General features: G+C 36.2%; 1 protein-coding gene across 1 annotated transcript in view; it reads left to right on the plus strand.

Moving 5' to 3' along the window:
- The window catches only part of LOC106067993 (2-iminobutanoate/2-iminopropanoate deaminase-like), a 434,175-nt gene that overhangs the window by 94,437 nt on the left and 311,835 nt on the right, over window positions 1-27,903 (plus strand). The window lies entirely within an intron of this gene.

Raw genomic sequence — 27,903 nt, forward strand, 5'->3', positions numbered from 1 at the left:
AACTTTATAGTAGAATATCAGGTGACCGAGCCTCGCTCGGATGGATTATTCTCTAAGGAAGGATATATACCCAAAGTCATTTTGGGAATATTGCTGTAATTACGAAAATGAACGATCGGGTAAAGACTATCAATCCGAAGAGTTGCTTTTTCATTCTGTCAGTTCTCAATGTAATTGTATATGGCGATTAGAATAGAAAATCCCCCCAACAGTAGGCCTATAGAAAACCACAGCTCAGGTCTTAACGTTTTACATTGCTTCTTTCGCGTTAAACTATTGGGCTATTATTAAAGAAAGTCTTTGCAGTGTAACTTCTAAAATGGTTACTTTCTGACATGGTGGGAAGCGTGGTCGAGAGGCCAAGTGCGCTTGAACTTGGCTTGGCTTGGCTACCTAGAAGGGGGCTCGAGGTTCGACTCCCGATTCGGGCAGAGTTGTGTTTACTGAGCGCCCAAAGGCAAACTCCTAGATACCCCCTCCCCCCAACTGGTCTACAAATGAGATTGGACCAAAAGCGTTCTGAGCATGCTATAAGCATGAAAGTAGCGCTATATAAAAGCTATTAATAGCTATAATATTTAATATTGTGATTAATATATTCATGAGACATGCACACTTTACAGAAAACAACTAAGACTTCTTGAGTGCTTTCACCATAGATGCTTGCGCTCCATCATGGACATACGGTGGCAGGACCGCACTACAAACATGTCCTTGCCAACGCCGGTATAGACAGTATAAAGGGACCTCTTATGGTCCGACAGTCCCACTTTGCAGAGACGAACGTATGAGAAGGCAGTCTTTTTTTTGGTGAGCTAAAAGGTGGTCGACGTAACAGAGGCGCCCCACGGAAACGCTTCAAAGACCAGCTTAGGCGTCAACGTTCCTTGGCTGACATAGAAGAGAGCACCTGGTTGTATGCGGCCTCAGAACGAGACAGCTAGAGGTCACTCACGAAGGCCGAGGGATACACATTTGAGACCAAAAGAAAATCTGCTGCCGAGGACAAACGCAGACGGCGAAAAGAAAATCTAAATCGACCAACTGCGGACAATAGTTATGCTTGTCCTGGTTGTGGCAAAATATGTAGGTCACAGCTGGGCTTGCGCAACCACGGGAAATACTGCATTCCTCACTAATTTTCGGACTCGAAGACAAGCCTTATTATTATGGCTTTAGTAAGAATCACCAAGTGATGCAAAATCTCTACGTTATAGTGTAAAACGTGCACCTAGTAACAAAGTAAAATCGCGCATTTTTTCCTAAGAGACTTAAAAACATCGCGTTAGTGTTCTAAAGAAGCGTTATTGTGAGGCATCTCTGTTACTCCGACAGCCTTTCAGCTTACTAAAAAAAAAATTGCCAAACATATGTTCGTCTCCCATACGGAATAAGTGCCCTGCAAATCGTGGCTGTCTTATTATAAGAAGTTTATACCATTTTGCAAGAATATCGCTGTTTGTATTGCGGTCTTTGGTGAAGTCGTTCAAGAAGTCTTAGTTGCTTTCTATAAAGTACTTATATCTCAGAGCCACATAGTGGGTTGAGAGAATCGGTGGTTGACAATGATTTTTGTAGACAGGCGGAGCGATTTATTTCGCCACACTCTCGCTTGGAGGCGTCCAAAAGCACGACTATCCCTGATCACATATCAGCCTCTCTTTAAAGCAATGCGTCATTTGATGCTATGCTTCCCAGATAATGTGAAGTTATCTACCACTTTAAGGGAAGTCTATGTGCGGTGATCTTTGGGCTGAGTAGGTTTTAATGAGTGACTTCTGGAACATGACTTCTTTTTTACCGAGGCTTATAGGTTAACCAAAAAAAAGCAGCAGCGTGATGAAAATTCGTTGATTGCGAGCTGGATATCATCAGGGCCAGCCTTAGGCGTATGCTGCCGCAGTGGACTCCGCGTTGATTCTATGTGTAAATTATTAAATTAAACCATTATATTATTAAATTAAACCTTTATAATAGGGTTCCCGTGGTCTCCTTGTTTTGAAATCTCCTGAAACTCATACAAATGTCCTTAAAAAGACAAAATTGTCATTTTGGGGTGTCAATCAATTTGGTAAATGCCAGGCAGTCCTGCGAATCTTATAAAAAAACGGCATCGTCAGCTTTCATTTAATAAAAATGTAATGCAAATACGAATTTATTTTCTAATAAAAAATCTTTATTTTCACTTATTATCCTTTTCCCTACCATTTCTGGTCCGCGCGCAATCCATTTCACATAGGGCACCGAAAATGTTAGGGCCGGCCCTGGTTGTGCAAGTAAGGCATAGATAATGGAACAGTCAGTAGACTTCGAAGCTTAAACACATTGCAATAATTCACCAGCAAAATAATAACAAAGTAAAAGCTACCTACAGGTGTAAGCAATTAAAGTGTAAACAAATTATAAAGCCTTTAAAACACAATAACTAATCATACATAAAGATATTTAATTTCATTATTTTTCTTTCATAGTTTCATAATGGATCAATCTACAATAAGATGGTGCGCAAATGTTTAATTACGCCAATTGAATCATTAAAACTTTTTCTTGTTTGCGAAGAAAAGTCTTAGTGTACTGCTGTGAGCCTAGTGACGTAAGCGGTGTCAAGTTTTTTTTCCCATTGACGTCATTTAGAAAATTTCATTCATAAAACATTCTAGCCAAAATTAATTTTTCGATAATGAGCCATTTTCAAACCGATATAACGGTCGAACTCGAGTTTTCCCGATGTGGCCAATGACTTGAGAATTTTTTTCTCACTATTATGCACATACCGTGAACTTTTAAAGAAAATCGTTAGAGCCGTTTTCGAAATAAAATTTATAAATATATATACATACATACATACATACAAGAATTGCTCGCTTAAGAGTATAGGATTTTTAACAGGAGCATTGAATACAATGAGCATTTAATACAATATCAGGTGACCGAGCCTCGCTCGGATGAATAATTTGTTAAGAAAGGATATATACCCGAAGTCGTTTTGAGAATATTTTTGTACCAGGTGGCCGAACCTCGCTCTGTTAAATAATTTTGGAAGGTTATATACCCGAAATCATTTTGGGAATATTCTTGTAATTACGAAAATGAACGATCGGATAAAGACTACTAATCTGTTCTGTTAGTTTTAATTGTAGGCCTAATTGTACATGTCGATTAAATTTAAAGTCTTTTAAGTCCTCCTACAGTCTAGACAAACTACAGCTTATGTTATAGTTTTACTATCCATCTTTTGCGTAAAACTATTGTAGGCTTACTATTATTGGCTTGGAAGAAAGTCTTTGCAATGTAACTTCTCTACGTTATAGGGTAAAACATGCACTTAGTGACAAAGTAAAATGGCGCATTTTTTCTTATTAGACTTAAATCATGGCATTAGTTTTCTAAAGAAACGTTTCCGTGGGGCACCTCTGTTACGCCAAACAATATGCTCGTTACCCATACGGGATACGTGCCCTGCCCAGCCTGACTGTCGGACTATAGGAAGTTCATACCGGCTTTTACCATCCATCCATCCTAGTGGTGCTATGGCCTGCTTTTACACATCCATCCATTCAGATCTCTCCTGGCCCTAACTCCAAGCTTTTTACCGAAGTTTATAGTTAAATCAAAAGAGGCTGCAGTGTACGCAAACTCGTTGACCGCTAGATGGATATCATGTTTAGTGTGAGCAAGTAAGGCGTAAAGAAGCTGTCTTATGACCATTTCCTTTGTTTTGGTACAGGAGAGGTAGACACTGAAGCATGAACATATGGTAATAATTCACCAGCAAAATAATAATAATAATAAGGCTTGTCTTAGAGTCCGAAAATTAATGAGGATTGTAGCTGTGACCTACATATCTTGCCACATCCAGGGCAAGCATAACCATTGTCCGCGGTGCTCGATTAAGATTTTCTTTTAGCGTCTGCGTCTGTCCTCGGCAGCAAATTTTCTTTTGGTCTTAAATGTGTATCCGCGGCCTTTGTATAGAGGGAATTCTTTAAGTCCGACAGTTACGCTGGACAGAGCAGTATCCTGTATGGGAGACGAATCTCAGACGAACGCATGCCAAAGGCAGTCTTTTTTGGTCAGCTAAAAAGTGGTCGACGTAACACCGAAACCCTTAAAAGACCAGCTTATGGCGCAAACTTGACTTAGCTGACATAGAAGAGAGCACCTGATTGCATGGGGCCTCAGGACGAGACAGCTGGAGGTCACCAGCAAAGTAAACAACAAAGTAAAAGGTATCTACACCGCTCTACACAATTAAAGTGTAAACAACTTATTAAGCACTTAAAACACAATAACTAATCATATATCGGCACATTTAATTTCATTACCTTTCTTTCATAGTTCTATAATAAATCAATCTACAGTAAGATGGTGCGCAAATGTTTAATTAGGTCTATTGATCCTTTAAAACTCGTTATTGTTTGCAAAGAAATATTTTAGTATACTGCGGTAAGCCTAGTGACGTAAGCAGCGTTTTTCCCGTTTACGTCATGGAAATTTTTCATTCATAAAACATTCTAGCCAAAATTAATTTTTCGATAATGAGGCATTTTCAAACCGATATAACGGTCGACCTCGAGTTTTCCTGATGTGGCCAATGAGTTGAGAATTTTTTTCTCACTAATATGCACATACCTTGAAATTTTAAAGAAAATCGTTAGAGCCGTTTTTGAAATAAAATTTATATATATATATATATATATAAATATATATACATACATACAAGGATTGCTCGCTTAAGAGTATAGGATATAATTATGTAGGCTTCCATAGATATAATTCTATGTCATTAATTACAGATTATTTCCTAGTTTTTTTCACAATATTCCAATTACAAGATGCAACTAAAAAACCCTTAAGTTAGAATAAGGGATGCTGACTTTCAAAGCATTAGCGCTAGATTTTTCTTTGGTTTAATTATCATAAAGTATTTAACTAGAGTATCAGCTATGAAATTCCCTCCGGAAGCTTCTGCAACTGAGTTGGTGCCAAATGTAACGCAATGCGTTCCTTTGGATCACATCAGCAAGGTCGAGAGAGGGACCATGACGCATGGGCCACCCATGACCCCTTTATCCAAGGACCAGGATTGCGCCCCCGGAGAGTGCTGCTGCAAAGCGGTTAATAATAATAATAATTTAACTAGAACAAAATTTAAAATAAAAGAAACACAATTTATGTTATTTATGTGCATCTGCGATTAAATATTCGGACACATAAATGATTGCCAATGATAATATTCAATGATAATATTCACGTTTAATGCAACTTTTAAGAGACCAAAAAAATAAATGGAATATTATGGTTATATTTTTGAAAAACTTACATCTGTATACTCCCACAGATGTTAGCAATGCTTTAAAAAAGTCTCACGGTGTTTGAATAAACATGTGATCAATTAATTTGATTAACTAGTAATCGAAGACGTTGTCGTTCACATGTTTTGTATTCTATGTTCATCAAAGCCAATCAGTTTAGCCATTGTATCTTTCCTTTCGGAGTAGTGTTTCGTAGATAGTTTAGTCAAATGCACTATACATAGAGTCCTTCTGGAGTTAGAAGTGCTATAGCAGCCTGTTTACTCTCTTAACCAGCAAACAGGTATGGGAAAACACCCAGAGTCCCGCACCCCTTCCCAGAAAAATTGAATTTCGAAAACGGGTCTAACAATTTTCTTTAAAATATTTGTACCAAACAGAAAGACTTGATATAAGCTTTGTAATAAAAATCACAAGTTTCATATAATCAAGAAGTCCGTTCAGGTTTATATCTCTCAATATTGCATGCTTTATTTTCCCGTTTTCTCTATAAAACAGAATTAATTTCCACTTATTAATTAAAATTATTCAGAACCTCTACAAGGAGGTGCGGTGTACACCAGTGCGGTGTACTTCAAGAATAATATTGGAGACTGCCTTATAGTCGGAGTAAGACAAGGCTGCCTTTTTCCCCAACACTTTTCAATATCTTCCTTGAAAGGATAATGGAAGATGCCCACGAGGGCTATGAAGGTACTGTAAGCATTGGAGGAAGAAGAATCACTAACTTGCGCTTCGCATATGACATTGATGGCCTAGCAGGGACAGAAGAAGAACTAGCTGACCTGGTGATGTGTATTGACAAGACTTCCGCAGCAAATGGTATGCACATAAATGCCGAAAAAAAACTCGAATTATGACCAATAGCCAACAGGGCTTTAAAAGAGGCATCAGTATTGGAGGTGAAAAGCTGACTAGTGTTAACAGCTTCAAATACCTCGGAGCTATTGTCTCAGATGAGGGAACAAAACCCGAACTACTGGCCCGAATAGCACAGTCCACAGCAGCCCTTTCAAAACTGAAAATAATATGGAAGGACAAAGCATAGCCCTCGGCACCAAAATCAGACTCATGCGCTCACTGGTCATGGCCACATTTTTATATGCTTGTGAGTTCTGGAACTGAGATGCTACAGAAGGATCTCATGCATCACATTTTAAGACTGCATCACAAACCAAGAGATTAGAGACAGGATTATTGCAGCGATTGGATCCTTTGATGATTTGCTAACTATAGTGAAAAAAAACGCAAAAATATATTGCTATACTACAAGATCTTCGGGGCTCGCAAAGACCGTCCTTCAGGGAACAGTACCAGGAAAAAGAAGAAGAGGCAGACAGAGAAAGCGATGGAAAGTCAGAATGGACGAGTCTGCCATTGAAGGAGGCTCTAACTAAGGCAAATGACAAAGAGGAATGGAGATTGACGGTCGACAATCTTGCATGGTGCCTCAACGGTCCAACAGACTATGGATAGGTAAAGACAAATAAAATTGGTTAGCTGGTTAGTTAATTCTTTTGACTCCCATTTAGGCATAGGTCCGCAACTGTGTACTTCGTCATCAGAGTTTCTATTCTCATAATTGATTAGCGACTATGATTAATTGTCAAAATTTCAACTTGATCCGGGAATGGGAAACAATCCATCCAGACAGACAAACGGAGAGAGTTAAATCTATGCTGTGTAACAACACGTTTTTCAATAACCAATGAGAAAAGTCCATCTGTGGACACCTTTATCTGAAACCCTCTTCATGATGAGCGACTTCATAAGGCTTTTTTTTAGAACACGTGAAAGGAATCGGGTAGGGAGTTGTAAGGTCATCCTGACCCTTACAAGGAGTAACCTGAACCGTTTGATTGCCGAAAGCTCTTCTAACTCTAGCCTGCTTGAACAAACCGTTCTGTCTGGAAGAGGTCCAAGTGAATGCCTATGTAAGACATTGCTATTTCCGACGAATCAGGCACTCCGGGCGCATGGACTAGAATACATGGCCGAAGGCCTAGCACACTGAGAACCCCAGCCATTTTCCTATGTTGTACCAAGCTAAACGTGCAGGACTCGCCATTAATAAAAGGGTCCCTTGAGGAACGGCGCATGGTTTATCGACAGGGACATGGAAGCTCTCTTTCAACTCCGCACTGTGTAATGGGAAAGCTCTCGCATTCCCTTGGACACTCCCACAGGAGTCTTGTTTTGCTATTCATTTAGCCTAATTAATTCCTCCAGTAATCGTTTCTACGCGGGTGCCACGTTGAGGCAGAATGGCGTACCAATGGTAAAATGAACCTGAACATAAACCAGTTCTCTCTCTTTTTCACTCTATCCCCCCTCTCTCTTCCACCCTCTCTCTCTCTTTCTTTAAGTCTCTCTCTCACTCTATTCTTCTCTCTTTTACTTTTTTTCCTCTCTCTCTTTCTTTCAGTCTTTCTTTACTTATCATGCAAGACACAAAATTCTGAGAGATTGTAGTCTGTTGTCCAATTATCATCTGCAGTGGCATCATGTATCATAATTTTCTATGAATCCCCCAAAGTATGCGCCTATTGGACAATTTACGACCCGAGTATCTGTTGCCTCTTCGAGAATGGAGCTTAAACACCTCCGTAAGACAGCGGTGCATCATGTGTACAGGTGCCAGACGTCAAGCGAATTTTGCCCATGAGTTATGGTACTATCACATTCAGCCACTTACTCGTTTGATCTGTGATTAATCCACGACAGAGGAACAGAGTAGGAGACTAACGATACCACCAGTTCAGGGCCTGCTGATTTGGAAGACGCTCGGTCATTCACTAACCAGGTCGGTGACTGATCCATGTCAGCGTTTCTTGTGCACCCCGACCGACTCAGACGAGTGTGCACAACCCATGTCATACAGAGCTCAGCGGACAGGAAGAGGAAACCGTCTCTCATATTTTTGCAGACTGTGGTCACACTTTGCTGATTTTGTTTTCGACAGATCTGAGAAGCCATATACTTTTGATCTGTATGGTGTTACAGCAGGGGGTTTTTGTCCAGGGATTCGACAGAGACCATTTGAATCGTTCAACTCTTTACTCAAATGGGAATTGGTGACAATGATGTAGATTAATCATTGAAGTTGTCTAGCTCTTCTTGACTCGTTGTAATTTGTTTGATAATCTCTGTACTGTACAATTTCGTTTGTGTGTATTTTATAATTGCATTAAAAAATGTATACACCAACAATCTGAAGAGAAAATATGGCGCTTGCCTGTTAGAATATTTTTATCTTATAAGTACTGTATGATAAATTTATTAAACTGCAGAAGATTACAAGGAACAGAACAAAAAAAAAAAAAAGAATTCGAATCATTTATATGGGATAGCCTCATCTACATTAATCACTGGAACGCCATTTAGAAATTATGTGTTTCAGAAGTTCAATGGTCCTTGCGGTGTGTGTATTAAGAACGATAACTTTGGTTAGATATTCCAGTTAGGTTACAAGAGTACCTGCACTTGACGAGACTTTCCCACAAGACCAGAAGAATGGAGGAAATTGGAATTTAGAGCGAAAAAATTGTTCGGACGAAGACATAGATCAGTGATTCCCAAAGTGGTCTATATAGACTCCCAGGGGTCTATGAAGACTTCCAAGAGGTCTACGAGTCAAAAAAGTTTGGGAACCACTGACATAGATGATTCTGTTTAGACAACAAAAAAGTTCCCATTGTATACTTTACACGGGTGATAGTATATTTACAAGCTATAAAGAAGCGCAATGAAAAAAATTTATTATTTGAAAATTGTATTACAATGTGAACAAACTATTAATGCAATGATGGAAATATAAAACATTCCCGAACTTCATTGTCTGGAAGTATCAATTACTCTGCTATTATTCTTACACATAATTGCCCCAAACATTAACGATAACCCATGCTCTCTGGGACAACTAACAGTTTCCTCCCTTCTCTCACTTTGTTTTTACCATCTCATGTAACTGCAAAGCTATTTTCCATGATGACCTAACGAGGCGGCTATTTGCTAATTATTTAGCTCTGGCTTACAAGTGGTTCCCCAGAGTTATTTTAAGTGGAATTATTTCTTGTGAGAGTATTTGTATTATTTGAGTTCAGTATTTGGTCTCAATGTAGCGACACATTCGCTGATTGTTTTATGAATTCAATGAAGTGACACAATATCTCAACGTCTAGTGGATATCTTATCTTATCTTATATAATACAGACGTTAATTCAAAAAAGAAGATGATTACGTCCTACGCGTCATGCATTCAGTCATGCATATTAACCAATGACATAAATTCTGCTAAGTCACTGGTTTTCCTGGCTAGCTCAGGCAACCCATTCCATGTTCTAAATAGCACTAAAAATGTATTCCTTAATTCCTTTCCAACTCATTCCAAATTAAAATGCAAGATTGACTATGAAGTAAATCGCAGTAAAAAAAAAACATTACATACATAAACTGTATATGTATTAATATATGTTTGAATAAATACAAAATGACCAGCCAATAACAATGAACCCAGGGGCGGCCTTAAGTTCATGTCACAGGATTTAAAAGATGTAGGAATTAAAGGATTTACACATTTAGTGGTGACCTATCTTACGATTCAGGTAACTTATTGCGTTTGAGTTGTTTTACATTTATTTTTATAACAAATTTTGGTATAAAAATATAAGTAATAGAAAAACAAATTAGAAGAGTGGGCCTAGCAAGCATCCATTAAATTAAACCCCGCAATTCATAAGATCGGCCCTGATTATAAACCACAATATCTTCTTTTTACTTATAGAATCTTATATACTGAGTTTGTAAAACACAAAACAATCTGGAAAGACAAAGGCATATCCCTCGAAAATTGAAAACAGACTGATGCGCTCACTGGTCATGGCCACATTCTTATATACTTGCGAATCTTGGACGCTTAGAGCAGAACTAGAGAGGAGGATTCTAGTAATGGAAGTGAGATGCCACAGAATGATCCTAGGTATCACATATAAAGACCACATCACACGGAGATTAGGAAAAGGATTAGAACGGCCATTGGGCCCCACAATGACTTGCTAACCACTATAAAAAAAAATCATACTACAACTTTAGCCAAGGTCCTCAGGGCTAGCATAAACCTTCCTTCAGGGAGCAGTACCAGGCAAACGAAGAAGAGGCAGACAGAGAAAGCGATGGAATGACAACATAAAAGAATGGTCTGGCGTGTCTGAAAAATCTATCTAAGGCAAGACGGGGAGAAAGGCAGTCGATAGATTGTTTTGTTGTTCCAACTGTTCAACAAACTTAGGGATAGGTAACGGTACTACAGGCCTTTCCAGAAACAACAATAGTTCTTAACTCTTTCTTTAACTCTTTCTCTCCGTCATTATATTTCCACGTTTCGAAGGAATTCTTCATTTTGCTCGTTACGCTTTCACTACCCTGATACGATGAAGCTTCAATAGCTTTATTGTTTGTTCTCAGAAAATGATGTATTTGGGATAGAATTAAAGGAAAATGCATGCTCTTTTTATAGAGCGCAAAGTCATGTTTATAAAATTAAACATTAATTTAATTTAATGAGGTCAAATCAACGATGGTATCGTCGATTAGGAGAGAAAGAGTTAAATAGTCTTTGTGGTATTCTTTTTTTTTTTTTTGAGAATAGAATATATCTTTTTAAACAACTGCTGGTCAAGATCTCGAAACTGTCCTGAACATCTTGGACTATTTGTGTTTGACCTACTTAACTCATTTACTGGTCTGAATAGGCAGCCTAGCGTGACGGTTTGTAGTCGTAATGCTCCTGTCACTTGTAGCAGGCAGTTGACATGTGTAAATCTATTTGGTATGAATATCTGATACTAGTAGGCCCACGGCGTAGAATACGCCGCTATTTTGCAGGGCCGGCCTTAGGCCACTGCAACCTATGCGACCGCAGTGGCCCCGCACTTTCATTGAACCCGCGCTAAGTGTATACATTATTAAATTAAATTGGTAATTCTTGCTATTGAGCGCGATCTATGTAGGAAATATAATTTTTATGATATACTGTATGACTTCGCTACACGCAAGGCTCGTAAAGTAATTCTGTACGTAGTAAAGAATGAATAAAATGCAAAGACGAATTTATTTTCTAATTCAAACTTTTAAATTTCACTTATTATTCGTATCCCTACCCTAAATTGTCCCGCGAAATCCGTTTCGCAGGGGGTCCCACAATGGGTAAGTCCGACCCTGCTATTTAGTGACGGGTGAATACAGAGTAGACTACTTGTTCTCCCCCCCCCCTCTTTTTTTTTCGCCGCAAATAATATGTGGAGTAACTCTAGTCCGACGTGCAGAAAGAAAAGATTGATCTTTCCATGATTTATTGGTCGCAATGGTTAAATCCGGCCTTGCTATTTAGTAACGGGTAAATACTACTTGTTCTCCCCCCCCCCTCTTTTTTTTTCGCCCTTAAAGTTACGTGTGGTAATTCTAGTCCGACTTGCAGAGATACAAGATTGATCTCTCCATTACTTCTTGGTGTCCAAACTCTTGAGCCATGAAGAGAACTATATATAACTATAGATTGTGTTTATACGGCATTTCAATGTAAATTTGGCAAAACCCAGTGTTACGGTAGGAGTGCAATGTGGTACGAATGTAGAATGGTGCGAATGTGTAGAATTGTGTAGAATAGTGCGAATGTAGAATGGTGTAGAGTGGTGAGAATGTAGAATGAATTGAATGGAAGTGACTTCACAGGGAAGGACGAAGAGATTGTATTGATAACTTAACTTATTGATAACTATTATTACTATTATACTCACATTCGATAAAACATATAAAATACAATCTCACGGTTGTGTGCTTACTTTCCATCAGAGATTCTCTTGTCTTAACACTACGTATCATTGAAATTTCTGTGTAATGTAATCCGTATTTTTATAACTGTATTGGCGACGCGGTAGGGTTAAACTGTACGATCAGCTGAAACAGGTCAGCCGTATGCTAGTGGTCAACTGTGTAAAGGGAATATGAACGGGCCTATAGGTACTGTGTTGTGCTGGCACGAAACGGCCCCGAGAATATCTACCGTGACTAAAGTCTTGGCTTCGTGTTTTTGTTATGTAAAACAAATAATTGTGTAAAGTTTCAACTTGATCCGAGATTGGGTGTGGGAGAAATAACGTGTACAATAATCGTACCAGACAGACAGACAAACAGACAGACAGACAAAGTGAACTGATATAAGCTTCGAAAAAATATACGTCGACTTTTGCTCTTTATTTAGTGACATTCAATTTAAGTCCAACCTTAGACGCAGCAAACGATATTAGCAGTTTGTAGAAATGAGGGACATTATTTTGAAATCAGTAAATAAGTAAATAAGTAAATAAGTAAATAAGTAAATAAGTAAATAAGTAAATAAGTAAATAAGTAAATAAGTAAATAAGTAAATAAGTAAATATGTAAATAAGTAAATCAGTAAATCAGTAAATAAGTAAATAAGTAAATAAGTAAATAAGTAAATAAGTAAATAAGTAAATAAGTAAATAAGTAAATCAGTAAATAAGTAAATAAGTAAATAAGTAAATAAGTAAATCAGTAAATAAGTAAATAAGTAAATAAGTAAATAAGTAAATAAGTAAATAAGTAAATCAGTAAATCAGTAAATCAGTAAATAAGTAAATAAGTAAATAAGTAAATAAGTAAATAAGTAAATAAGTAAATAAGTAAATAAGTAAATAAGTAAATAAGTAAATAAGTAAATAAGTAAATCAGTAAATCAGTAAATCAGTAAATAAGTAAATAAGTAAATAAGTAAATAAGTAAATAAGTAAATAAGTAAATCAGTTGACGAATCATGTAATATATTCGTAAAATAAAATATAATAAATTAGATTATTAACATCTTTTAGACTTAGTTTTTATGTTACCGGTATTTTAAAAAAAAACAAGATTACACAGACAGTTTGTGTGGAAACATAAACTCAAAATCGGCCCCCCGAAGTGGTCCACCCAAGCAGGTAAAAAGGCAGGTATCAATATTTTCAGAAAGAACATCAGAATGAAATTCTATCAAACATCAATGACAGAGAAGAATGGAGAAAGAAGGTTGACAGATCTTGTGTGGTGCCCCAGCGGTCCAGCAGACTAAAGGATAGGTGAAAGTGAATGTGAAGTTAAATGCGAACCTGGCCTAACTGATGACTTATAATAGATATCTAATTGATCCATCCAATTGATCTAATTGTTTTGTCTTATTCAAATAAAAAAAAAATCTTTTAGTGAAGAGTCCTGCGGTTACTATATAGAACGACAGTTTACACTATAATATGAAAACCTGCTTATTAATTTCTGTTTTAAATCATGCCCAACTTATATGCATGCTAAATACATTTTTTTCTCTTAAGAAAAGTAAACATTATTTTTGGGTGAAAGTAGTAATTAGTAGGACAGAACGTACATAACGTTACAATACAAATGTAAAAAAAAAATATTTTTAACAAAAAAATCTAAAACCATTTGCATAAATGTGTTTAAAATATGGTACATGGTCATCTCCCCTACAAAATAGCATCCCGTGTTTGTTACTATTAATAGTGAATAGTTGTAAAATTGGTGTATTTTTATGAAAAATAAAAACTGCTTGCATAAGTGATTTAAAAAATTAGATTTTTTGCTTCTAGAAAAGAAAAAAAAGTAGCCGTTGCATCAGAACTTTGAATGGACTAAAATACTATGATGTCGGATTTCAACTATCTTTTCTAGTTTACGGACGGACGGACAGACGCACAGACATTTCACACTAATAGCTTCTTTTCCCCTTTCGAGGGCCGCTAAAAATACAATACTAATAAATATTTTACACTAATTTTATACTACAACATCTTTTTTTTTTCCCCCACTCGTGCAGGGAGATAACTGCATTTAATTTAGTCAAGTAGATCTTTCAAACGATTGTGTACCTTGATTTACTTGTCTTTCCCCAACGAGTGTCAGGTACCCAGTAGAGCTGGGTGGATCAGGAGGCCCTTAAAGATTCGAAATTTAAAAAAAAATCCCAGTAATCACCAGGTTTCGAAACCCGGAGCTCTCGGTTGGGAAGCCAAGCGCTTTACCACTCAGCCACTTGTTAATAGAATTTTTAATAGGAAAAAAAGTAAAGCTATAACAGTATCTCATCTTTAATATTTGCGTACATGATTATTTTATGCGTACATGTTTACACCTTGTTACAGGCAAAATAATTAAGATAGCAGTGATAGCAAGATAGCAGTGGTAGCAAGATAGCAGTGATAGCAAGATAGCAGTGATAGCAAGATAGCAGTGATAGCAAGATAGCAGTGATAGCAAGATAGCAGTGATAGCAATATAGCAGTGGTAGCAAGATAGCAGTGATAGCAAGATAGCAGTGGTAGCAAGATAGCAGTGATAGCAAGATAGCAGTGATAGCAAGATAGCAGTGGTAGCAAGATAGCAGTGATAGCAAGATAGCAGTGATAGCAAGATAGCAGTGGTAGCAAGATAGCAGTGATAGCAAGATAGCAGTGATAGCAAGATAGCAGTGATAGCAAGATAGCAGTGGTAGCAAGATAGCAATGGTAGCAAGATAGCAGTGACAGCAAGATAGCAGTGATAGCAAGATAGCAGTGGTAGCAAGATAGCAGTGGTAGCAAGATAGCAGTGGTAGCAAGATAGCAGTGATAGCAAGATAGCAGTGGTAGCAAGATAGCAGTGATAGCAAGATAGCAGTGGTAGCAAGATAGCAGTGATAGCAAGATAGCAGTGGTAGCAAGATAGCAGTGATAGCAAGATAGCAGTGATAGCAAGATAGCAGTGGTAGCAAGATAGCAGTGATAGCAAGATAGCAGTGGTAGCAAGATAGCAGTGATAGCAAGATAGCAGTGATAGCAAGATAGCAGTGGTAGCAAGATAGCAGTGATAGCAAGATAGCAGTGATAGCAAGATAGCAGTGATAGCAAGATAGCAGTGGTAGCAAGATAGCAGTGATAGCAAGATAGCAGTGGTAGCAAGATAGCAGTGGTAGCAAGATAGCAGTGATAGCAAGATAGCAGTGATAGCAAGATAGCAGTGGTAGCAAGATAGCAGTGATAGCAAGATAGCAGTGATAGCAAGATAGCAGTGATAGCAAGATAGCAGTGATAGCAAGATAGCAGTGATAACAAGATAGCAGTGGTAGCAAGATAGCAGTGGTAGCAAGATAGCAGTGGTAGCAAGACAGTTTTGATGAAACAAGTTGATGTTAAGTCACGTAGTGGACCACCTTTTAGCTCACAAAAAAAAAAAGACTGCTTTTGGTATACCATACGGGATACGTGCCCTGACCAGCGTAACTGTCGGACCATAAGAAGTCCCTCTATACTGACCATACCGGCGTTCATAAGTACGTCGCTGTTTGTAGTGCTGTCTTATCACCGTATGTCCATGATGGAGCGCAATTATCTTTGGTGGAAGTGCTCAAGAAGTCTTAGTTGCTTTCTGAATAATACCCATGTCTCAGATCCATATAGAAAAGCTGAGAGAGCCACCGCTTGTTAGACATTAATTTTTGTAGGCAGGTGCAACAATTTATTCCGCCAAAGTCTAGCCTGGAGGCGTCCAAAAGCAATACTATTTATAATTATTACATATTTTCAAACAGTGTAAGCATTTTTTTAATTACATAACTAATGTTTGGTTTTGTTTTTCTGAAGTTGTTATTGCGGTCTTCATTCACCAGTTAAGATACACGAATTAATATTATGAGATGATTGTAGCTTCAAACTCTTTATTTCAGATTGTCCACAATTGGGTAGAGGATACTTGTATCATATTTCTATCTCTGGCGGTTGTCATGGTTAGGTAGTATGTCTATTTTAAGTTTCAATATCACTGCCTGGTATGGCAATCTGAGCATTAAAAATAAAAATAAACTTTATAGAATCCTAAATGCTGCTGGCAAAATCATTGGCAAAAAACAAACCCCATTTGGGCAGTTGTTTGAGACAAACATCTATAAAAAAGCTAACAAGATCCTCGAAATATAGAATCACCCTTTGTGTCAGGATTTTGTGATTTTACCATCACAAAAGAGATACAAGACACCGATAGCAAAGACAAACAGACACAAACACTCTTTTGTTCCCCTGGCAATCAAATCATTAAATAAGAACAATCTGGTATAAACTTTGTCACATGTAAATTATGAGTGAGTCTGGTGTGAATGTACACTTTGGTTTCTTATAGTTATAATGTTTTTTGTTTGGTGTAATGCACAAATTGTAAGACAAATTTCCTTACGAATAATAAAGATTATCATTATTATTATTATTATGATATTAAATAATATTTCTATTACTATTATTATAGTTTTAGGTTAATCACTTTTCAGTTGTTTATGATTTAATACTTTTGAATTATGAGAACTTACAAATAAAAACCTTAAAAAAATAAAATTAAAAAAAAAAAAAAAAGCCCACTAAAGAGGCAAGATGGCCCATAAAAGAGGCACATAAAGCCCAAAAAAGAGGCCTAAGGCCCAAGGATTCCTATGATGATAAAGCTAAAATTGAATAGAGCAAATTCTGAGGTTTCCTTTTAAAAAAAAAAAAACATGAAAAACTAACTATGAATAATTTTTTTTATCTTCGACCTTATAATGAACATGAAAAACTGATTTTTAACCACTCGCGAATGCTTCTGTATCGACTCCCAAATAGGGCCTCCCATACAGTTTCAGAATGACTGAGTACTGACAACACACCATCCAATAAAAACTTCTGTGTGTGCAAGTGTCCCAGAACTGTTGGACTCTACTAGTAAATAGTGTAATGACACAAGATGCGTAGAAGTTGATGTGAATCGGGTTTTTCCTAAGTAATGTGACGAGTAAGAACAGAGTAGGATTATGAACAAGAAGAATAACGGACAAGACGCCTAAGAGGACGACGCTAGGCTAGCGACGACAGAGGACTGTGCCCTTTTTATTGTTTATTAAATTGTTGAAGTTATCAGCCTGCGTTATTAAGTATATTCTTGATTCATTCTGTTGTTGTGTCATATGGACTCGCATGCACCAGTAACATATATATACTCATCAACAAAATAGACCATCAACAGATGTGGCGACCCACGACGGCCAGGGCGTCATTTTGATCTACAATCTAGTTAACTTCGTGTTCTGGATATATCTATCTACAATTCTACACTTGGCGAAGTACACTGGAGAAGTACTGGATTAACATTCGTTTATTTCTACTAGATCTACCCTACGTCTGTGCTAATTATCTGGACTGCAGCTGGATTTTGGCATCTTTGTTCCAGTGGATCTAGACTTTCTATTAGAGAAAATTCGAAACCGTTACCAGCGTCTAGCTTTGTCAGCCAGGTTAGATATTTTTAGATTGAACCTGGATCTATATATAGATCTATATTGAGTATATCTATTGTGTCTGAATCCAGAACTATTTCGTCCGTTGAAGTGATCTAGGGCAGTCCGTCGTCAGTATACCTCTATCTATAGGCTATACCTCAAGAGTGAAGATACCTCATTTTGTCAGGTTTATTTGTTTATTGTGAGTACGGGAAGTCACCTGAGTCTACATATCTAGTATCTACAAGCTGACCGTTGGAGTCACCTTGTCAGGTTTGTTTTTCAAGCTATTAATTGACTGTTGCAGTGTTGCTGAGCTTACAATCTAATCTACACACGAGTGATGGTATACCCTACTACCACACTGCGTGACCATCTATTCAACTTGTAAAGTTGACTAATTTATATTCATCAAAAGAGAGAGTTGGACTTAGTCATTTTTTTTACCTCTCTTGAGACAGCACCACCAGCTTGTCTCAGTATTGACTTATGTTCCTGACCTGAAGACAGAAGCCAGCACCAACAGATCATCAAGTGGAACCGGAACCTTGGAACCTGACCAGAGGACTTTATCTGAGAACCGTACCATACCGTGGCAGCACCAGGAGAGATTGGCCTAACTCAGTACTGCCTGTCGAGTAGCCTGTGGGAGCACACCTTGCCTTGCCTAAGACTAAGACAGTGGGGAACTTGTGTGGAACTGACCGTTGTAGCTCCGTGGACTGAACAAAGGGGATCTAACTAAAGATAAGTTTATTTTTTCTCTCCATTATTATTAAATTAAGTCTATTAGGGACAGTAGATCTTTGTTAAGAGCAGGTTGCCTGATAAGGGCGTCATTATAGGACACATTAGAAAGTGGACCTGCTCCATTTAATAAAGTCTCGATGATTGTTTAGATTGTCTTGTTTTGTTCGTATCCACGTACATTTTATTTTTTTTAGAAGTCAAGTGAAGTTATCTTTATTTGTCTCTTTCAGTGTATACTTCCTCTAAAAAGTCTCATCTCATTAGAATAGATTTATTTTTTTTGTGTCTTATTACGTTTATTTTACATTATTCTTATTATATATTAGTAATTTTATCTTAAGTAGATAAGGTAAGCCACGTTTAATCTAGATTATAAATTCTAGATTGTTTCCAGGTATTAACTAAATTGTTATACCTATGAGAGCCTTAGATCTATTTTATCCTGAGGACAACTGAGTCTAAGGAGTAATTATTTATATATAGATCTTTTGTCCCGATTAATCGGTTGACATTATTTTATAGATGTGTTTAAACACAGTCTAATTGGTCAGAATAATAATTTTTGTCAGTATCACTGGATTGTGATTTACTGTTGGAGGTATAATATTGATTTATCTATTTGAAGTTGTATTGAAGTTGTATTGAATCTAGACTAGTGACTAGAATAGTCCTAGGGGTATTTATTGGCAAGAAGTAAGTCCATTGAATTAAGTATTGAGGTATTGATATTTGTTTATGTGGTCTAAAGTAAGTCCACTGAATTAAGGTGATATAAAATTTTGAGTTGTATTCAAGTATTGTGGCTGTGAGTAAGTCCACTGAGGTAATATTTGTTAATATAACATTGAGCAAAGGTATTTAAATATATATATATTACAAGAAGTATTTGAAAGTGAGTTTTTGTGAAAACTAAATTGTGATATTTAGGCCAATAGGGAGGCCATATCAAAACTATATTGAGACATTGTTTAAAATAAAATAAGCATAATGGCAACAGCTCCAAACTTTGATTATATGGAGACTTTTCGCCAGCAAATTATTGCTGAGGCTAAACAGCTAGAACTTAAAGGAAAGGACCTAACTAGCTATGTACAGCAAATGGTGACAATAGAGAGAGATAGAATAGATAAGATAGAAATGGAAAAGAATAAACTAGATGCACAATTAATAAAAGAAGAAGCAGATAGGAAATTACAATATGATCTTGAGAAATTGAGAATTGAAGCTGAACAAAATAAACAAAAAGTTAATAGCACTAATACTAATGATAGATCTAATACTAATACTACCAATGCCCCAGACAATCACATTGAAACCAATAATTGTAATAATCACACAAACAACACTAATATTTCAAGTGATAACAACCATTGGTTGAGGAAAAAACTACAACCCTTTCAGGAGGCTAGAGATTGTATTTCAGACTACCTAAAGAGATATGAAATTAAAATGGTTAATTGCAATATAAGGGAGGAAGAGTGGTCTCAAATTTTGTTAGACTTTGTACAAGGGCAAGCTCTTACAATTTGTCAAAACCATAATCATACTGTACAAAATAGCTACCAAATTTTAAAAAAGGAATTGCTAAATGCATATGGACACAATGCCAGCACATTCAGAAAAAAATATTTTGAAAACACACCTTCCAATCAGATAGAACCACAAACCACTATAAATTTGGAAAAAGACTATTTTAATAAATGGCTGGGATTTGAGAAGATTGACAGTACCTTTGAGGGATTAAAAAATTTTATATTACTTGATAATTTTGTAGCTAAGTGTGACCCGCAATTACAATCATTTATCAAAGAAAGGAATCCCAAAGTTTTGGATGATGTTACTGAGATAATAAGAACATATAAAAATGCCTATCCCAACAACCTTTTTTCATGTAAAGATAAAAAGAATATTGATCTAGTGGGATATACACAGGAAAACAATGAAAGAAGTAGAAATAGAAGTAGGGATAGCCAACATTTTAGATATAGCAATAGTAGAGATAGGTCAAACAACAGGGATGTTACATGTTATAGATGTGGGAAAAAAGGACATATGGCTATGAGATGCAGGGGAACACAAAACAGGTCAAACAGTAGGAATAATTATAATAGATCAAGTAGTACACATAATTACAATAGGACAGATAGTAGAAATAATTACAGAGCAGACAGTAGGAATAGGTACAGCAATTACAACAACAATTACAATAATAACACATACAATAGGAGTAAAAGCAGGGAATATAAAAATAGAGATTCTGACAGAGTGTTTTTTGTTAGGGAAAATAAAAACAATTTTGCTTTCTACCCAGCTTTTATTAACAATGTTCCAATAAAGGCAATCCGAGATAGTGGCTGTAACACACTCGTGGTTCGGGCTGATCTCATTGAGGCGCAATATTATAGGGGATATACAAGGAAAGTGGAGTTGGCAGATGGCAGTATAAAGGAATTTAAAGTATTTAAAGTGTTTATTGAGACACCTTTTTACACTGGCCATTGTGAGGGAGTAGCCATGCCTAACATGAGACATGATATGTTAATTGGAAACTTAACAGGTTTGAAGGAATGTTCAAGACAGGAAATTGAAGCATGGGAAAAGAAATATGAAAGGTTACAGCAGAATAGGAATACTGAAACAGATAATTACATTAGTAATATGGTAATAACCAGATCTAAGAACAAGCCAAAACAAGAAACTCAGGAACTTATTGATATGAATGATGAAATAGTTAATGGTGAAGAAGATAAAGAGAAAGAAGTTGAAATACAAGGTCAAAAACAAGACGAAACGCAAGCAGAAAAACAGAAAGATGGAACTGAAGAAATGAAAACAGAAGAATTGAAAGGAATAAACAAATTGGCTCAAGAACAAAAACAAGATAACATCATTGGGAAAACATATGACAGAATTAGTGACAGGAGAAATAATAACCCAATGGAGAAATATGTCATAGAAGAAGGAATACTATTTAGAAAAACAAAAATAAATGATAGAGAAATAAAACAATTAGTCTTACCACAAAAGTATTGGAAGGATGTCATGATTTTGTCACATGACAGTAATTTAAGTGGACATAGAGGTATAAAGAAATGTTTTAGAAATTTAGCAACTCAAGTATTTTGGCCTAAAATGAAAGGAACCATATCAAAATACATAAGATCATGTGATATGTGTCAAAGAAGGGGACTTAAGGGTAAATTAGGTAAAGCTCCATTACAGTCAATGGATGAACCAAATAAACCATTTCAAAAAATAGCAATAGACATCATAGGACCTTTAACTAAAACAGAACATAATAATAAGTACATATTGACAATAGTAGACATGTTCAGTAGATATCCTGAAGCAGTGGTATTATCCAATATAGACACAGAAAATATTATTAATGCTTTAGATCAAAAGTTCATAGTCAGACATGGGATACCAAAAACATTACTATCAGACAATGCTTCTATGTTTACATCTGAGTTATTTAAAAGATGGATATTAAAATATGGTATAGAACACATTAAATCATCGCCATTCCACCCGGAAGCCAACGGGCTTTGTGAACGCCTTAACGGTGTTATAAAAAGATCCTTAGCTAGAATTGTAGAAAATAATCAGAAAAACTGGGATCACTATATTAATTTTGTTCTATTTTCTATTAGAAATAATATTCATGAGGCAACTCAATTTTCACCATATGAGTTAGTACATGGAAGGAAACCTAGGGATGAAATACAAATTTTTAAAGAAAGTTTGATCTTAAATAAAATAGAAAAGGAAAATGACAATGAAACAGCTTTAGATTTAAAACAAATATGGGCGGAAGCTTTTGAGAATAACATGAAATATAAAGAAACAGTACATGAGAACTTAAATGAAAAAAGAAAATTAAGAACATTGGAGGTAGGAGACAAGGTATTACTTTTGGTAATTGACTTAAAAAACAAATTAGGAAAACAGTGGAAGGGTCCATTTGTTGTTACAAATAAAACAAGTGAAGTAAACTATAAGATTAATATGAATGGAAAAATAAAAACATATCATATAAATAATTTGAAGTTATACAATGAGAGAAATGAAAATCAATTTCAAAATTTGGATACAGAAGTAAACAATGAAAATCAAACTCAAAAGTTAGATACAGAAACTGTGGAAAATGAAAATCAAGTAGATGAATGTTTAATTGTTTTAATCAATGAGGAAACTAATGAAAATGATATTAAAAATATTCCTATACTAGAAACTAAAGATAACCAAACATGGGAAAAACTGAATTTAGAAAATTTATCTCCAGAAAAAACAAAAGACATAATAAATGTAATCAGTGATTTTAAAGAAATTTTTTCCAGTTTGCCAGGAAAAACAAATATCATAAAGCATGACATAAAGTTAACTAGTGACAAACCTATTTTCATGAAGCCTTATAGGATTCCATTACACTTACAGGGAAAAGTTAAAGATGAAATAGACAACTTATTAAAACTAGGAATAATAGAACCATCCAATTCAGCTTATGCTTCACCAATAGTTATAGCAAAGAAAAAGAATGGGGATATAAGGTTATGCATAGATTATAGACAGTTAAATAAAATAACTGAATTTGATCCTTACCCTATGCCTAACATTGATGACATATTACACAAATTGTCCAATGCTAAAGTATTTACAAAATTGGATCTGACAAAAGGATATTGGCAAATTCCTTTAACCAATAGAGCTAAACCTTATACTGCATTTATCACTCCTTATGGAATATTCCAATGGAACTTTATGAGCTTTGGGCTTATAAATGCTCCAGCTACCTTTAATAGGATGATGATGTCGGTTATAGGTCATCGAAAAAATGTAATCTGTTACTTAGATGATATATGCATTTTTCATGAGGATTGGAAAGAACATTTAAAAGGAATTAGGGAGATTTTTGAGTTAATTAAACAAAATGGTCTAACAGTTCAAGCAGAAAAGGTAGAGATAGGCTTAGAAGAAATCACATTTTTAGGACATAGAGTTAAAAATAATACTATCAGTCCCATTGAAGATAATGTAAAGAAGATATTAGAAATAGAAATACCAACAACACAAAAACAGATTAAATCAATACTAGGGATGATAAACTATTATAGAAAATACATACCAAATTTAGCAGAGATAGTTGATCCATTAAACCAGTTATTAAAGAAAGGACAGCCTAGAAAAGTGACTTGTAATAGAAAGTGTATAGAAGCTATAGAGAAAGTTAAGCATATTTTTTCTACAAATTTGATATTGAGATTACCAGATGTTTCTAAAATATTCTATGTCACTACTGATGCTTCTGGTAGTGCTATAGGAGGTTGTTTGATGCAACAGTATGATAAATTACACCCAATAATTTATGTAAGTAGGAAATTATCTGATACCGAGAAGAGATACAGTGTCATAGAGAAGGAGGCTTTAGCTGTTGTTTGGGTTGTAACTAAGTTGGAAAGCTATGTACTGGGAAACAAATTCATATTGTTATCTGATCACAGGCCTCTTAAGTTTATGCAAGAAAAAAGTATTAAAAATGGTAGATTATACAGGTGGTTTCTAATTTTACAAGAATATAATTTTCAATTGGAGGCTATTAGGGGAGAAATTAATATTGTAGCTGACATGTTGTCAAGAGTTACAGTGAGATAAACTGTTGTAAATAATGATTATTCATTTTGATTTGTTTATGCATGTATATATATGTATATGTTCTAGTCAATGGGTATGAATAAGTTGTTTATATATGGACTATATATATTTTATTTCCTTTAAAGGAAGATAACTCAGTAAAATATAAATTGGGAATTTTATTAAATCAAGGGAGATAATTATAAAATTTCAATAATTGAAGTCAAAGGTGTAAATTAAAGTAAGTATGATCATCTACAGTCATTATTTTTTTATATAATCATTATCATCCATTAGTAAAAGGCTAGGTCAGTTTGGAAATGGTAAGTGGAGAGAAAATATACTTATTGGTACCCAACAAAAAAGTTAGGTAGAATAATTTGGAAAGTTGTTTTGACACAAATATTACATTTTGTCTGACAGGAGGGGTTTGGTGTGATATGAGGCAACCACCAACGTACATATAGCCAATAACAGTATTTACTCTGAAAAACTCTGTTTTATGCCTATGGAGTCAGCAAAGGCATCTTCGTATGTGGACTATATACATGTGTATTTACTCTGAAAAACTGTTTTATGTCTGTGGAATCGACAAAGGCATCGTCGTATGGGGACTGTATACATGTCTTGATGGACTTAGTACTATTGGTTGGTGAAACTATTACACTGTACTATACTATTTTATCGTCAATGAGTGATGATTAGAACACCGCATACCAGATATTTTCTTACTAATAACTGTATTGGAACTGTATTGTTTTCTTGGTGTCAACATTCAACTACAGTGTGAACTTTGTGACATAGGAACATGGACAATTTCACCAGGGAACTGATGAAGATGGGAAACATGATGATGTCCATCAAGATCAAGATATATGTTTGTTTTGTCTTTCCCCAAAATTTTGGCCATATATATTGTACAGACATGACAGTAGGGATAGTGTTTTAGACTGAAAAAAAAAAAAAAATTGACAAAATTTTTTTTTGATAAAGGGGGGAGGAAATATGTAATGACACAAGATGCGTAGAAGTTGATGTGAATCGGGTTTTTCCTAAGTAATGTGACGAGTAAGAACAGAGTAGGTTGATGAACAAGAAGAATAACGGACAAGACGCCTAAGAGGACGACGCTAGGCTAGCGACGACAGAGGACTGTGCCCTTTTTATTGTTTATTAAATTGTTGAAGTTATCAGCCTGCGTTATTAAGTATATTCTTGATTCATTCTGTTGTTGTGTCATATGGACTCGCATGCACCAGTAACATATATATACTCATCAACAAAATAGACCATCAACAGATGGTAAATAGAGACATTGACCTTCAAAGCTTCGGAGATCATGCATTTCGTGTGAGATGTGAGCCCATGTGGGTTGTATGCGAACTTTCATGCGTCTTGGGCAGGATTCACTGGCGGATCCAGAACTTTGGAGTGGGGGGGGATTTTTTTCCAAACCCTAACCCTAACGCCCAGTAAACCCTAACCCTATGCATAAACGTGCGTACAGCATATATATATATATATATATATATATATATATATATATATATATATATATATATATTCGATATATGAGAATAAAAAAAGACTGTTTCTCAATCTTCAACGAAAAAAACAGAAAAAAAAACAGTCTTTCTCTTGCAAGCTTGGGGGTCTGGGAGAGCGCTGTAAGCTTCTTCAGTGGGGTTCGGGGCGAAGCCCCGACGCCCAAAAGCGTTTTCTTGCATTTTTCTCTGCAGAAACGCATTCTTCTGACATCTACAGCTCATTATTTATCAGTGGGGTTCGGATTCGCCCCGACGCCAAAAGCGTTTTCTTGCATTTTTCACTGCAGAAACGCATTTTTCTGACATCTACAGCTCATAATTTATCAGTGGGGTTTGGGGCGAAGCCCCGACGCCAAAAGCGTTTTCTTGCATTTTTCACGGCTGAAACGCCTTCTCCTGACATCTACAGCTCATTACTTATTAGTGGTGTGCGGGGCGAAGCCCCGACGCCAAAAGCGTTTTCTTGCATTTTTCACTGCAGAAACGCATTTTTCTGACATCTACAGCTCATTATTTATCAGTGGGGTTCGGGGCGAAGCCCCGACGCCAAAAGCGTTTTCTTGCATTTTTCACGGCTGAAACGCCTTCTCCTGACATCTACAGCTCATTACTTATTAGTGGTGTTCGGCAAAAAGCGTTTTCTTGCATTTTTCACTGCAGAAACGCATTCTTCTGACATCTACAGCTTATTATTCATCAGTGAGGTTCGGGTCGATGCCTCGACGCTAAAGGCGTTTTCTGGCATTCTTCACTGCAGTAACGCATTCTCGTGCCCTACAGCTTATTATTCATTCTATTATAAAGTGCCTTTTGAATAATGAGAAAAATATTCTAATATGAATTTATAGTCCCTTAATACATTGCAAATAAAACCGATTTGTTCTTTGAAAAGATTAGATACCCCACATATTTAGATTAAGGTTTTGAGGATCGCCGCCGAAAAAAAAAATTCGATTAATAATATTCAATGAAATTCTAGCATACATAATGAGTTATAGTCCTAAATTTATTTAACTAGAAAAATATGAGAAAGAGTAAAGGTTGGAAAAAGTCGACTAGGAAAAGATTATCCGGTTTTTGAACTCATCTCAACCGTGACTGTTATATTGAAAAATTTCGTTTGAATTATAACTTTTCCAAAGGAAAGTCTTTCTTAAAATAGTTATGATAAATTCATGTCAAATTACACAAACTCTGTCTGGAAAGGGCAAGGGCGGTAAAATGAAAACTATTAATTCTCGCTCCTTTTTATAATTTCTGCTATTGATTGCATTTTGCATTAAAGAATAGGGGTTGGGCGACTCGATATAAGAATTTACTTTATAGCATATATAAATTATATTAGTGACAGATTTTTTTAAATTTTGTAATTTCTTACTATAATACAAAAAGAAAAAGTATTGGTTTGTCCGATGGGGGGAAGGGGATTGCATGTATCGCACTTCCACCTGTTTATATTATATAGATATTCGACTAATTTTGTTCACATACTATGATTTCTCCATAAAAGTAGGACCGCCCCCCCCACACTCAAAGGGTTTAGATGGGAAGGGCGGTGGAGGTATTCGCTCTTCCCCTTCCAATCGGCCAATAGGTGAACGAAATTATATAAAGACCGGTTAAAATACCAATAACAAGTTTTAATCATATAGATATTTAATTGATTCTGTTAGCAAGCTGTGATTTCTACAAATAAATAGGACCGCCCCCCCACTCGAAAGTTTATGGTGGGGCGGATTGATACCATCGCCCCCTCCCGACCCTACCAAATCGGCCAAAATACTAGAAGGGGGGGGCGAAATAATCTAAAAATAGGTTGAAATATAAATAATTAGTATATATTATTAACATAAGTAATAAATTCGCATACAAATTGTGTGAATTCTATACTATAATTCGTCCGCCCCCCCCCGAAGTTTCGGGGGGGGGGGGTCGGCCGAGTGGGGGGGGGGGCGATCGCCCCTACCGCCCCCCCCCCCCCCCCCCTGGATCCGCCAGTAGGCAGGAAAAAGGACAAGCAAATGAAAGCAAGAACTATGAACAATTTCTAAACAGAGTTTTTACATTTGTTGTTGTAAAGTAAAGTAAAGTTCCCCTTTCAGACCTTGTCTATAGGGCAGATGATGAAAGGTCATCTGTTTCTGTGGCCTTCGGTTAAGGAGGGTGTCATGTTGCCAGCACAACGACCAACCACCTTTACTTTTCCCCAACTAGTCAGGTAACCATTAGAGCTGGGTGGACTCAGAGGCAACCAAAGGATCCCGAAATAAAAATCCCAGTCTTCAACAGGATTCGAACCCAGAACCCCCAGTTCAGA

Source organism: Biomphalaria glabrata, chromosome 5, assembly GCF_947242115.1.
Source record: "Biomphalaria glabrata chromosome 5, xgBioGlab47.1, whole genome shotgun sequence".
NCBI lineage: Eukaryota > Metazoa > Mollusca > Gastropoda > Planorbidae > Biomphalaria > Biomphalaria glabrata.